The following is a 15,433-nucleotide window of genomic DNA, read 5'->3' on the forward strand; positions in this document are numbered from 1 at the left end:
TGTCGTTTTCAAGCCTCCCCCGCTCCTGATTTTTCTATCCTGGCATCGTCACCACATTCTATTTTGAATTTAGTCTCCATCATTTTTGCATTGTGCTCGTTCAGTGCTTTCTTATCACTATTGTATTGTTCCTTTGGGGCTTCATATCATGTTCCTCTCTCTCTCTCTCTCTCTCTCTCTCTCTCTCCTAGTCTTTGTGTGTAGCATTAGAGTCTTGGCTTCAGTCATATTGTTTTCATGTCATTCCATTTGGACTCATGATATGTTTCTTCCATAACATTCAGGTTCAGTTCTAGTTCTGTCAGTCCATAATGATTTGTCTTAGTGCAAACTCAACTGATCTCAAATCAAATATAGTCTTCAGCTGCTTGGTGAGGAAAGAGAAACTGACATGGAAACAGATTGTGAGACGGTGACCCATGTTCACAATGAAACCTTGCCTGGCCTGACCTTTCATGAGACCCACAGAATTTGGCCCAGGCTCATCAAAAGACTTGCTGTGCTTCTTTTGAATGAGCTTGTGACAATTGCTGGTCCTGTTTTGAAATCATGCAACATTCATAGTTTCATTCATGGTTTTGATGAGGAGTTAGACGAACATTAATAGTTCTGCATTGACATTTTGGGTCATCAACCTATTAATGGTAATGCATTTATATGTTAATATTGCCCAAATGTCCCATATCAGAATCTTTCAATCCTAAAATTTAAGGTGAAACTCAGACCAAAATAAAATAAGACACCGATCCTGCAAACACTTACATACCGGTACATGCATAACTTTACTTCTATAGACTTCAGTGGGAGTATTGATAGGAGTAAAGTCATAAGTGTTTGCAGGACAGATGCCTGTATTAGTACATGAATCCTTACATATCATCCCTCCCCCGAGGTTCGCACTGCTCTGGTGCAAACATGAAGGAGCGAGGGGGCTTCTTTAGGGTAGTAGGAGGGGACATAACAAGGAGGAGTGGGATGAAAATTGGGAAAGAAAAATGTAGGTTGACTATCAGAGAAAGCTTTCCAAACAGTCTCCCAAGGGAAGTAGCACCAGCAATTGGCACATTTAAAAGCAGAGAGGAGAGGATATGCTGTAGAAACAATCCCTCATTGGCTAGGGTGCTGGATTATGGTCTGATCATCCTTGACTTCTACAATTCATGTCTTTCCCTGTATTCTGTCCAGCAGCAGGCCTACAGACAGCTCACACTAAATCAGGACGGCGACAGCAACAATTTGGCAGGGCCCTACCCCAATTCCATCCAGAGCCCAGTATTTACCAGAGGTGTCAGCGCATAGCTTCCAAAATCCTCAGCGCATCCGAGCTCTCTTTTGTGCACTCTCTTCACACCAGGGAGAAAAGGAGGAAACTCACTCAAGATGTTTCTTTGAGCTGAGTGGCTGGCTTTATCCACCCAAGTGATCTGTCCTGGGTTTAGTTTCCTCTTTTGGGTGTGGTCCCAAAGTGACACCATGGGAATATTGGCTCATCCATCACTTGTCAAAACCAGAAGGAGGCTCAATGTGGGATGATAGAACTCTGCCCTTTGAACCATTTCTTGTGCCAAGTTGCACAATCTAGTAAAAAGTTATGAAGTGTTTGTCGGTGAGGTTCCCTGATGGGAAAAAGGGGCAGGGAGGCCACTTTCAGTTTCCATTGGTGCAGCTGTGGATTGTTGTCTGCCAGGGTTCAAGCCTGATGAGGGGGAGGGATAGCTCAGTGTTTTGAACATCGGCCTACTAAACCCAGGGTTGTGAGTTCAATCTTTGAGGGGGCCACTTAGGGATCTGGGGCAAAAATCTCTCTGGGGATTGGTCCTGTTTTGAGCAGGGGGTTGGACTAGATGACCTTCTGAGGTCCCTTCCAACCTTGATATTCTATGATCAGTCTGGTTGTGACCTGTGTTCATTTCTTCTCTCCAGACAGCAGTTTTATTGGTGTGAATAATGTTCCAGGAGGCTGTCACCCCTCCTACCTCCAGGTTATTCATTAAGGCCCTGATTTACAAGGTACTTTCCCCAAAGCTGACTCTCTTTGAGACTAGAGAGGAGCCATTAGAATTCTTAGGAGAAGGCCACTGCCAACCAACCGCCAGCTCCCCTCACTTCAGTACCCTTGTTGTTCTAGCCGTCCGAAACACAGTTTCCTGCAAGTCTCCAGGCAAAGAGGCAGAAAATCAAAAAGAAAATCCTCTGGAGAGTAGCAAGTAGAAGGGGCCAAATCAGTCACTGGTGTCACTAAGCTGCCTGCACTTCAGTTACACTGGTTTGAATTTGGTCTATGATGACCAAACATACCCCAAGGAGATAAAACCGTTCCAACCCACAGGCTGTAGTTGTCCACATTTGGGCTGTATTACAGCAAACTAAGTGCAACCTGGTGTTGTTTTCATTCTTAGTCTGATGGATCATCTAATTAGAGAGCAAAATAACATTCTTATGCTTGGCAGATCCTTTAGACTTAGAAAATCTCTTTCCTTTATTATTTTTTTTATAGACAACATGGAGACAGTGCTAAATGGCGAAAACTAAATTTAATATCCTATTTCAAACAGCTGGCTTTGGGTCTGGAAGTACTTCAATTGATTGCCCTGGTTCAAAGAAGTAGGAATGATTTCACTTTGAATAAAACAATGTTTTTCTAGCAGCATATTGGCTGCCCTGTGCTGGATCATAACCTCTAAAGCTGCACATACCTATGTATGTTTGAAAACAAGGTTGATTTCTTACCTCCTCAAATACACGATCAGGTTTCTAAATAGCGGTGAAAAGAGGGAGTTCTTTTCCTTTTGAAAACATGGGAGAAAGGAAAATAATTATTCTGTGCTGTTTATGAATGCGCTGATTCCCACACTGCCCTCAACAGTCAGGCCCCGATCCTAGAAGCACTTGGACATGTACTTCATTTTAGGCACGAGTGATCCCATTGGAGTAAGTGACACTGCTCAAATGCAAAGGGAAGCATGTGTATAAGGCTTGGGGTTTAAGTGTCCAAACTCACCCGCTTCATAAGGTTTAAATTTATGGGTAACTGAAAAAAAGCAATAACATAAAATAAAGTAAGCTTGGCTGTTCTTAGAATTCCCGTGTCCCCCACCAAACTCCCTCTGTCCTCCCATTCCCCTCCCCCCCCCATTACAGATTTTCTTTGTATCCACTTCACTTTTTATCTGGGTCAAAGCCAATTATTATGACAGCTGTAGCTACCCTGCATCTTAATATAGGGTTTTAGCACCTGAGCCTTGTGTGACTCAACAGGATAGCCCTACCTTATCATATACCAAGGCAACATTAGTCTTCTACTCAGTTATGCTGACGTATCGGTAAATGCAGGGACTGGGTTTGTAGTAACAGTTCTGATTGTTCCAGCCTCCCTGAATGTGCCTGGACTTAAGTACAAAGAAGCAAAAGATGAAGCTCTACAAGAAGTAGAAAACATATGGGAACTGAATTGTGATTTAAAGGTTAGATTAATATGGAACATGTATAACAATGGATCTTTCCCACAGATCTGTCTGTAAGGCAGATTGCTTACCACCAATGCCCACCCCCAACTGCTCCCCATCGCATGCAAAGACCCCTTCGGCTGGTTCTGCAGTTGACATGGTGTTTTTGTGGAACACCATCTCTGCCCCCGGTGACGAACTTGGTTTTGGGAAGTGTGTCTGTCTCTAAAGGAGACTACATATTAGGCTTTTTCCTCTGGGGAGCAGCCCTAAAAAGGACTGAGAAAAGTCTTCAGCAGGAGCGGGGTCCTGTGATCTGGGCTACAAGGTCCATCCGGAGGTTGGCCGAGAAAGGGTTAGCAGTCTCTCCTGGAGTAGAAGTACCCCCCCGAGTGCAGAGACTGCAGGATAGTGGAACTCAGCCAGCTGTATTGAATTACGGTATGTTACTCCCCCAGTGCACTGTAAGAGGGTTGTGTTTGGAGGGCCTTGGCTGGCTGTTAGTACTACATCCTTGGGCTGGGGTAATATTGTTGTTTTCAAGATTTAGACCCTGGCTGCACAAAGCCATCCCCTTTGGTCTGGATTCATTTAGAAGCCAGGCGGAAGGAAGCCATTCTGAACTCAATTTAAAGTCCATGAGCAGTCTATTTGTTTCCACTGACCAGGTGATGTTCAGTGCCTCTCTTCCTCTGCTATTAGTCCTTCACTCTCATGAGAGTCAAAGGAACCTAATCCCTCTTCTTAAACAACAACCAAAACAAAGGGGCATGTGGCTTAGGGCGAAGTCCTAGGGGCTGGCAGCAGAGCAATAACAGGAGATAAATAAGTCGCCTGGGTCTTCAAGGGAGACATTTGCGTTCAGGGCTGTGGTAAGTTTCACAAGGTCTATTGTGAGACACAGACTCTATGTGGACCACCCAGTTGCTTGGCAAGAAACCCATCTTTCTCATGGTTTCTGATGCCTTCTAGTCCCCTTTTTTGGCAGGATGCCGCTTTGACAGCTTTCTTGTTTTCCCAGCTGTTCTGTATGCCCAAGATCAGGTCACTAACAGCACAAGGGCCAGCTTCAGAATAAAACAAAAACTCTTCAAAATAAAAATATACCTGCAGGGGTCCCCTTCCCACTGAAGGGGGTCATCTCCAAGCATTCTGTATTGAAGTGGCTTGTGTGTTTTTACTGGTGAGAGCATGAGCATTTCTCCGTCCCATGCAAAAAAAGTACCACAGAGAGAGTCTGAAACAATTGAGAAAATGCAGCATAATCTGCAATGGAAAAATCATGCAGGATTGAAAAGGAGAGAGCAAACCCCTCTTGATTGACAGCTAGAAGGGAAAATGAAGAGACCATTGTAGGCCTATTACAGGAAGGATGGATGACCTAGTGGGTAAGGCACTGGGCTGGGATTCAGAAGATGTGAGTTCAATTTTCATTTCAATCCCAGGCTTCCTGTGTCACCTTGAGCAAGACTTTGATGTTTTGAGGATAAAATCCAGCAGTGACTGTGTTGTAATCAGAGCTATAAGAGAGGGAAAGAGCCCAGAGATCACAACACCCTCCCCCGAGCAGTTCAATTAACATCTGGGGGGGCAGACTCCTCTCACACGTCTTTCTCCTTGGAAAGTGTAAGGTCAGGGGTTTGTACCCCAGTTTAAAAAATAGCACATTATCAGCCCTGTGAAGGGCTCATAAATATAGGATTCTGTGATGAACCAGGCTGCAAAACTTTGGCAAATATTCTGCAAGCAAGGCTTAAAATAATGAATCAAAATTGTTAGAAGAAATAAAATTTGCATAGCAGTGGATGTGTGAAAATTTCTCATATAATTCATGTACAAACTGGTCTGTCTAGATTGATAACTGTGTACAATGAGTGTATACACACACATACACACACACACATACATTGGTATACTATCTACAGTGCCACAAACTGGCTAGTGTGTATGTATACCACTGCCCTCTATTGGATAGAATCAGCACTTTGCTGCTGTGTACCAGAGATCCCATATTGCTAACATTTCTTCTCTCAGGCATTTGTTTTTTTGGAACATGTGTTTTCGCCATATTTGGGGTCGGGAAGGAATTTTCCTCCAGGGCAGATTGGTAGAGGCCCTGGAGGTTTTTCGCCTTCCTCCGCAGCCTGGAGCACGGGTCACTTCCTCTGCAGCCTGGAGGATGCTCTGCACCTTGAGGTCTTTAAACCACGATTTGAGGACTTCAATAACGCAGGCATAGGTTAGGGATTTGTTACAGGAGTGGGTGGGTGAGATTCTGTGGCCTGCGTTGTGCAGGAGGTCAGACTAGATGATCATAATGGTCCCTTCTGACCTTAAAGTCTATGAGAATCTGGATCCCATCTCTGCTGAGGCAGTGAAGTTTCATATGGCCATGGGAGTGCGATATAAGGACAAATGTGAAGTCCCAGCTGTCAACCGATTTGTGATAACTTGGGCAATATTTTATCAAAAGGAGGATCTTGAACAACTGCCTGTGTCTAAAAGAGAGATGGCAGAGGCTTTTATTTTATGTAGAGGAGCCTAGTCTATCAACTCCTTCCTCCCAATCTCCCCATCTCAAGGCAATGGGTCAAATTCTGCTCCGAGTGACACCCTCTAGATGCTTCTGCATCATCCTTGGGCGCGGGGCGAACAAATAGGACCTCAGCATTGGCTGTTGAGTAATGTAAAGCATTCTCTCCCATTGAGGGGCTGACGGGACTGTCCACGTATCACTTGCCCGGTGAGCTAGAGACTGGGAGGCCAGGAGTAGTGAAACATGGCTGCTCAGAGCATAGTCTGTGGAATGGCCAGCTCCGCCCCCAAATTGCAGCAAGCTGTGCACACCTGTGAGATATCTTATTGGTGGCATCACTCATTTTGTTCCCAGCAGAAGTAGATGTATTTTAGGTCTGCTGCATGTGCCATGTTCCCTTGGGTAGATGATTCAGGCACAGAGAACAAGAGCATAGTCCTCTGCCACTTGCTGGAGTAAGCTCATGTTGTCAAGTTCTATGCTTTGGCACTGAAAGTCTGACATTTGGTACCTGATGATCTTGGGTTTATAATGTATGTTTTCAATTGTACCCATGGACTAGATCTCTGAAAGACACTATTGTCAAGCCCATTCAATAATCCCTTTTTCTTGAGTCCTGACCATAAAAAAACAGCTTCCCCAGCAGAAACAGGCTGACTGGTGAGAGCTCAGAATTTCAGGCTTTGGATGGGTCAGAATTGCTGGAGAAAATCTGTGGGGGAAAAAAATAAAATGTTGAAAAGTCTTACTAGAAAAGCCAAAAAATTCCAGTGAAACTGCTGCATAAATAAGTCATGTGTATTCCGATGCCCTTATATTTTATGTGCACTGTTAAAAGACGCTCTAGATTTTTAAACAACTCTACAGCAGTAAGGATTTTGTTCTCATGGACATTATTTTTTTTTATTACACTCCTAAAACCTAATCCCAATTCTTCCAAGTGTATTTTGGACTGGGGCCATTTTGTGCATGTGTTGTAGGAAGCTGCAACTCCCAGCAAAATGTGAGAACTGGGTCAGAATCCATAGACTTCTGTGATACTCGACACAATACACAAGAAAAGGAGACATCGTCCCTGCAACAGAAGAAAGGGCAAGAAGTAGTGACTTAAGTTGCAGTGAAGGAGCTGGTGTTAAAGAGAAGGAGCAGAGAAGCAACATATGCAGAAAAACACATGGAAGAACAAGCTACTTTGGTAGCCTTAATATCACACTCAGGAGAAACTTCCTGGCTTCATATTTTCCATATAAACACTCCACCAGTGGATAAAGTTAATGGTTCCCTGACTGCAATGCAGAAGGGCTTGATCACTTCAATTGACGTCACAGATTGAGTGTTTCAGTGAAATGGGCTGTGCTTTCCCCCATTTATACGTTTGACCCTAACCTTTACCAGATGTTCCTCTCAGACTCGCACACAGAAAGTGAAGTGTTGTGTTTTGGAGGCTCTGAGAAATCTGTGCCGATGTGGAAATAAAATCCTCTGACATCAACTCTTTTGTTTTAGTTGGGCCCCCACCCACATGTTAAGTTATTGATGCAGTCAGGGCTTCATTCTGCCATCACTTACACTGAAGAAGTTGGCAGATTTGGTCCTTAAGTGCGAGGCTGGGCCCTGGACTGTTTGCCTGTACAGGAGCATAAGGGGTGTGTGACAGGGCTGGGCTTACTGGTGGTACAGCCTAGTGGTTAGGGCCCTGGGTCACAACTCTCCGCCATCTTTAGTGGTCCCTGCCAGTGGTGGCTCCAGCACTGTGATGGTAGATAGTAACTCAGCCCTCTGGCCAGCTCACCACTGAAGCCCACCCCTTTCTGAGGTAACAGAGTCTAGCAAAGTATAGAAGGCCAACATCCCCCCCCAAATACACACACAAAAGGAGCTTGTGGCCAACTCTGCCCCCCCCCCCCAAAGGCCCCACCCCCTTACTTCAAGGCTTATAAGGTTTTTATCCCCCTTATCCCAAAAGATGGCTATGCCACCCTCATAGCTGGATGGCAGGGGAGCCGAGGCACTCCCTCTCTGCCAGGCTCCAGCCGAGGGCCATACACATGGCAGCATTGTCAAGCACCCAGGAGTGCTCCGAAGCGGCCTCCCTGGGACACTTCCTACCACTTCCTTTCCCAGTCAGGCATGGTCACAGCTTCACAAACAGTCCAAGGAAAGACAGAGCCAAGTGCTCTTTAATCCTTATCAACTGGCTAGTCCCTCCTCCAGGTCCTGGGGTAGCTGCGGTCTGCAGACAGCCCCCCTCCCACTTCCCCGCAGCAAGGACTCCTACCAGGCCCCAACTCAGGAGCGCTGTAGATAGGACATGGGGATGGACTTACCTGCTACCCCTCTCTTTGAGCTGTCTGGGTCTCTTTTAAACTCCTCATTCAGCTGGAGCAGGCTCTGCAGGTGCAGTGGGGTGGGGTCCCTTGGACCCCCCAGAACTACTCCTTAGTCCCTTTTATCCCAGTGTGGGGTTTCGATACCCCATCACAGGGGGTAAGAACTCTCCTTCCACTGAGTAGAAACAAGCTCTCATCTGTCCTGCTCCGTTACCTTAACCATCAAACAATGCCTCTGATTTCATAGAGGAAGGGTGGTCTTGTAGCTAAGGAACTGGACTAGGACTTAGAAAAATTGAATTTGGTATTGGCCTACTGGCTAAAGTCCTAGCCTATGATAGGGAAGAAATAGGTTCAACTCATCTCCTCTTTCACAGATGTTCTGTCTGATCTTGGGTCAATCACTTAATCTCTCAGTGCCCCAGTTTCCCATTTGTAAAATAGGGACAATACCTCCTTTGTCTGTTTAGATTATAAACTCTTTGTCCCTTATTATATGTTTGTACAGAACTGAACATAATGGGGCTCTGATCTTGGTTGGAGCCTGTAGTTGGTATTGTAATACAAATACAGAAAATCCTATTTTTTCAGCCATAAATGAGTAATTATCACAGCCCTAGTTCTGATCTTACCTATGCTGGTGCAAATCAAGAGTAACTCCACTGAAATACAAGCCTATTTTGAGCATTTGCACATTCCCAAAACAATTTATGGTCGGTTTCCACAAGAGGTGGAACCGACTTGAAAGTTATTGTACTCAGGAAAACAACCCACATCCTCTCACCTTCCAGCATGATCTAAAAGCAGAGAGGAAATTTTATGATAACAATCCCCACCCCCACCCCCTCTTGAGTTTAGATATTCCAAGTTAGAAGAGACACTGCCTTTGGCAGTGTTTTGATCCATAACCACTGGTGATAAGGAAAAGTGCCATGACTGAATTCCCATTTCTGCACCACAACTTCAACGTTTTGCACGTGTACATAGATATAGTTTTGCAAAGCGATGACAGTGTTGCCTGTGAGATGGCCCTGACTGCTCTGAGCCAAGAGGTCCTGGCAGGACCCTCATACTCACATAGTTCAGATAGTTGGGCCTTCTGTGGTTTCACACCTATTCAGAAACTCAGGCCTGTCAAACCACCTCAACCCAACTGCCATGTTATTTGCCAATAATGAAAGCACCGCTTCTTTAGCCCAAACTGCTTGTCTTTTCTCTACCACCCATAACCCAGACAGCCCAGTCCCCAGGTATTTCTGATCTCTGGGGGAGTCCACAGTGGACATTCAGGAGTGTTTAAAATGAGTGTTATATTCCCTATTACTGTTTTGTGCTGTGTTTTAATATAATCTCTAGCTGTTTGTAATACAGAGTCAAATTACCGTGCTGGACATTTGGAATAACCCCACTGCTGTTAGTAGATTTACTCTGGATATACAAAGGTTTAAGTGAGAGCAAAATCTGGACCATGTATTGTAGCTTAGTTTCCATTTGTTGCTCCCCTCCTTAAAAGTATTAGATATTGTTTTCCATTGACTATTAGCTTCATTTGTTATTGTTTTACACTTTTTCAAAGCACCAACGTTTAAATCTTTTTTTTTTTTTTGCTTCAAGTTAGAGATGTGCCACATGGGTAATCATGGATACCAATGACTGCACCAGACACAGGGATCCCCTCACAAATTATTGATTTAGTCAGCAGCTCCCATTTCAGCACCGAAATAAGTGTCCAGATTTTCAAAAGCCCATTTAGGCCCTGTGAAAGAACGTGGCCTAATTTTCAGCACCAAGCAACTCTGACTGAGAACAAGAGGAGTCCCTGCATGCTGAATCCTTTTGAAATCCATGGACCAGGACCCGTTTGTGAAAGGTACTGTACAAACACAGAACAAAAAGACAGTCCCTGCCCCAAAGACCTTTCAATCTAAATCATGTCTTCCCATCTCCGCAAGGTGAAGAACTGATGCATCTCACATCACAATCCTTCTGAGTCAGTATGTTGTTAAAGGTAGAGCATTAAAACAATAAAATATAAGAGCCTTAACAAGGATGATTTTTTAAGGGAATTTTGGGTTTGCACATATTTTGTTACCAGAAAGTCTGACTATCAGCAAACATAGTACAGAACCCTAGAAATTAGAAGGAATGAGAGTTATTTCAAAACCCAAGAGATTAGTAGGAATGAGAGTTAGTTATCTCATGATATTGTAGAACTCTGGTTTTTATATGCCATGCACTTGATTTCTTAGGTTTTCCTCTTGAGGAAACGGCTATCATTAGTCTCTTAGAAAGCAGAAAATGTTAAGTAGTTGCTTAGGGCCTGATCCATCACACACTGACTTCAAGAGGAGCAAGTTCAGGGCCTAAAAAATGGTGGATCCAGTGATGCACTGTTTCTGAGCAGAGCTTGAAGTCAGTGGACATGGGTTCTGACAAGGAGCTGATTGCAGGTCCATGATTCTCAGCTGCCCCTCCTGGTGTGATCTGAAGGGGGCAGCTTTAAATTGCACTGCTGATGGAGGAATAGGGCACAATGGAGCCTTGCTGCTCCATGGACATAATCTTTTCCTCTCCGCCTCATGACATCCCTCCCTCCCTGTCCCCAGCACATGCCCTGCCTCTCCTGACATCATGAAGCACGTGTCCTGCACAAGAGTCAGTGGAGTTGGACAGCAGAGCTGGCACAGGAGATGGCTACCAGAAGCTCTGTGCTGCCATGTGTAGAGGGTGTGCTCGGGTGCACATCTCCACCTACTTTAAGTTTACTTGGTGTTACATAGGCACAAAGTGAATTGGGCAGACCAGAGAATCTGGCCCTGTATCTTATTTTTTCTGTAAAACCCATTGGTGGACTGTCAGTCTGACTCGCTGAGTTAGCAATTGCTCACCAATGTGAGCAAGGGGTTGATAATCTGGATCTCAGTACATATCAATATTTAAAGCTTTGCGGACCATTCTCCACTAGACTAGAACCTTTTAAAGGCAAGTTAAAAGTTAATTGCATTCCTTTAATTACTAGGAGTCAATACAATGAGAGGAAGCTCAAACTAAAATCCTCAGATCTGACCCCACAAACGTGGGGAAATCTGGACCCAGACCTGCACTCTGTAATTCTGGGCTTCCTCTAATAAAAAACTTGCACCTAAGAAGGAAGGAGGGGAGCTAAGAGACACCTTTACCATTTCATACTTTTACAGGGATGGCACAGTAGGGTTTGATGGTATTTGAAGCCCATCAAGAGAAGCCGTCTGCAAGCTCTTTCTTGTAGGGGAAGGTTGAACAAGAGAGAGTTAAAACCTGAATCTTAATCCAAACCCTCAACTTCAGGTTTAGATACTTTGATGTTAGGTAAATTGGAACCTAGATCCAAGCCACCCTTCATTTTGGATTTGGATTTACAAACTGATAGCCCCATCTAACCAAGTTTTGCAAAATCGAAACCCATATCCTCTTTGGCCAAACTCCCTGTAGCAAAAATAAATGAGTCATTTCCTAAAATGCAAGAAAACATCTGAATTAAACAACCATAAATAGCGAGAGGAAACGCATCAAATTTTGTGTACTCTGTCTATACCCACTCTACCTTGTAAAGGCTAAACAGGGGGCACTGGCCCTTTAAAACAGACTAGACAACAGCAATGTTTGGGAGGCAATTGGCCAATCAGAAATAAGGCTTTTCTTAAGTAATTCAACACATATCAATTAGCATAATCTATGTGAGGCAAAATAGGGTTTACATGGGTGTTAGGTAAAATATAATCCCAAACATTGGCAATTTCCATTTGGCTGTGACTAGCTCAGCTACAACTTTGGGGTTTGCCATGACAGCCTACGACTTAATCAAATTCAAGCTGGACAGTGACAACTGTTATTGTAACCATAGTGCCTAGGAGCACCAGTCCTGGACCAGAACCCCGTTGTGTGAGGAGCTGTACAAACACAGAACAAAAAGAAAATCCCTGCCCCAGAGATGTGCACAGTCCAAGGGTACATCTATATTTACCCGCTGGTTCGGCGGCAAGCAATCGATCTTCTGGGATCGATTTATCGCGTCTTGTCTAGACGCGATAAATCGATCCCGGAAGTGCTCGCCATCGACGCCGGTAATCCTGCTCCGCGAGAGGAGTAGGCAGAGTCGACGGGGGAGCCTGCCTGCCGCGTGTGGACCCGTGTTAAGTACCTTTAAGTTCGAACTAAGATACTTCGACTTCAGCTACGTTATTCACATAGCTGAAGTTGCGTATCTTAGTTTGAACTGGGGGCTTAGTGTGGACCAGCCCTAAAACAAGAGAGAACAGATGGATACAGAGAGGCTGACGGAGGAGTACAAGGAAACAGTGAGCATGATAGGCTGGGTCTCAGCCTTCCATGCTGCCAAGCTGTTTAAGAGGATTAAGCTAAATCAGGAAAAGCTATCCTTATTCTGGAATAAGGTCTGTGTCCATACATCGAGTTACTCCACTTTAAATTCATACCCTCCCTTAATCCCGAACAACTTTCATGTGTAAACAAGCCCTGGCCATCAATTATGCTCTTAAAATTACAGTTGTCAGCCCATTCTAATAAAAAGGAAATCTTCCTCCAGCCTGTCCAAAAGTCAAAGTCCATTATCATCCCCTCCCTGTAAACACACAGATATTCATCATATGGAACGTATTAAGTGGAGATTTTCAAACCTAATGTCCACCCACATACGGCTGACCTTAGAACAGCACACACTTCCCAGTGATCAGGATATTTTAGGAACCATGATATGCTTCAGACCCAGCCTTTTATGTGGGTTAACATTTATTTTGTTGTCTGATGTGAGCCAATTGCTTCAAGGAGACGGCAGCAGGACAGGTTAGAAATACCGGGACTTCCCTCAGCGGAACTGTGGCAGGAAATTTAGCATTGGTCAGGGAATACAAAGGTTGAGGTCACAGGGCTGGATCCTTAGCAGGTGTAAATTGTCCCAACACCTCCCGTTGAGGATATGCTCCATACGGCATTTGACTCTGGAGTGGCTGGAATAGTAGGAGCTGATTACCTTGGGTGTGTCACATGATTTTTACATGAGTGGGGCTTCATTCATTCAGGGCATTGATGTCAATGGAAGGACTCCCATCCGACCATCATTAGGGTAAGAACATTCCTTGCGACATTCTGAAAGACAGTTTTGGGGGTGGCTATTCTTTCTGGAGAACGCTATGTGCACAGATGGCCTTGTGAGGAATGACACACACTCATTATGCAGACCAGAACATAGAATGACTTCTGGACTATGATTTGTTTGGCCAGATGATTTATGAAGCGGAAGGAAAGCAGACTCAGAAATAAAAAAGCATGAGGCCAGCAGGGAGTGTATAGAAATGCAGGGCTTGTTAATGCTCTTGTCTCAATGGGCAGAACTGATCTTGAAGCAAATACTGATATGTAGCCGTTCTTTTTTGTGTTCGAAGGGGAAAACAGACTCTGTATGGGGCTCAATTGATGCTGACCCCATTCTCAATTAATATGTACTAGTTGGGAACCCCAAGGCCTGTTATAGGACTATAGCCTATAGTCCAAATTTTAGGACTAAGGTCAACCCTATTACTCAAAAAGCAGATTTTCCAGGCACCTGGTGGACTTGTGCCACCCACAGGATGAAAACTGTAATTCAGACGAAGAGTCAATACAGAATTATTTGTAATATCCTCCATCTCATGTAAAGGTTTGGAGGTGGTGAGTGCTGTATTTGTCAGCAGATGGTTGTGGTAATTTTGTGAAGGGACAATGAGTGGGAACACAGTTCTCAACCAGCTAACATCCAGTGTGTGACTGAGACCCAGAATGAAGGTGTCACGGAGTGTGGGGCGACAGAAGGCCCTGCACCCCCGGCTTCCTGCGGTTCACCGTGACTCTCAGCCAGCCAGTAAAGCAGAAGGTTTATTTAGATGACAGGAACACAGTCCAAGACAGGTCTTGCCGTTACAGACAACAGGACCCCCTCCCCAGTTAGGTCCATCTTGGGGTCCCAAGGGCACCACAGCCCCATTGGGGAGGTCAGAGTCCCGTCTGGGCTCACCTCCATTATACCAGCCAGCTCCTGACCACTGCAACTCCCACCAGCGTCTCTTACCCCACCTCTCCTGGCTCCTCCCCCAGCCTTTGTCCAGTTTCCTGGGCAGAGGTGTCACCTTGCCTCCAACCCCCTTCCTGGGTTCTCACGTTGCATGTTCAGGTATCTTCCCTCAAGGCCAGTCTCCCATCCCCCAATGCAGACCGTCCCAGCCAACCTCCCCACTCAGCATTCAAAGACCACATTAAGAACAGTCCCAGTTCGTCACAGAAGGACTCACAATAATTATTCATGCAGGCAATATAAAATACTGCAGAATTCCTTCCTTTTATATCAACAACTCTTCCTAGAACCTCAGTTTCATAAGCCCTTATTTCTAATGTAAATAATTTTTAGCAATTAAAATGAGAGGACACCAAGCTTGCGAGGTTATTTAGGGCCTCAAATGATTAATGTCCCATGAAATGAGGTGTGGATGAAAATGATTTTCATGAGAAGTGTGGATGGGATGACTTTCTGGTGGCATCCAGACTAGAGGCACACAATGCAAATTGTTTTCCACTGTGTTAAATATACCTTTACAATCTTGCTCTCTCATGCAAGGAAAGTGGAGTTGGTGGTAGTGACAGCAGTAGCTTGCTGCTGTTAAGACATAGGAATTGTGACGGGTTGGATCACAGAAACCCCCTTGGGAGCTGCCACCTGACGTACCAAGACTACCCCTGCTTCTGTTTTCCCTGCCAGCTCAGAACTCCAGCATCCTGTCTTGCTGAGCCAGACACTCCCATCTGCTCCAACACAGACCCAGGGTCTGAATCACTTGTCCCAAAGCTGCAAGTTTACCTGAAAACAGCTCACAGAAGTGTGCTTGTCTTTAGCACTCAGATGCCCAACTCCCAATGGGGCCTAAACCCAGATAAATCCGTTTTACCCTGCATAAAGCTTATACAGGGTAAACTCATAAATTGTTCGCCTTCTATAACACTGATAGAAAGATATGCACAGTTGTTTGCTCCCCCAGGTATTAATACATACTCTGAGTAAATTACTAAATAAAAAGTGATTTTATTAACAGACA

General features: G+C 44.8%; 1 long non-coding RNA gene across 1 annotated transcript; it reads right to left on the reverse strand.

The window, feature by feature from the left end:
* Positions 1–3,268: 3,268 nt before the first annotated feature.
* On the reverse strand, positions 3,269–6,692 carry LOC117887631. Its single transcript, XR_004648180.1, has 2 exons — positions 6,294–6,692; positions 3,269–3,389 (listed from the first exon to the last, which is right to left on the reverse strand). It is a non-coding gene; the product is annotated as an uncharacterized LOC117887631 (long non-coding RNA).
* Positions 6,693–15,433: the final 8,741 nt, after the last annotated feature.

The sequence above is a fragment of the Trachemys scripta genome, chromosome 14, assembly GCF_013100865.1.
Source record: "Trachemys scripta elegans isolate TJP31775 chromosome 14, CAS_Tse_1.0, whole genome shotgun sequence".
NCBI lineage: Eukaryota > Metazoa > Chordata > Testudines > Emydidae > Trachemys > Trachemys scripta.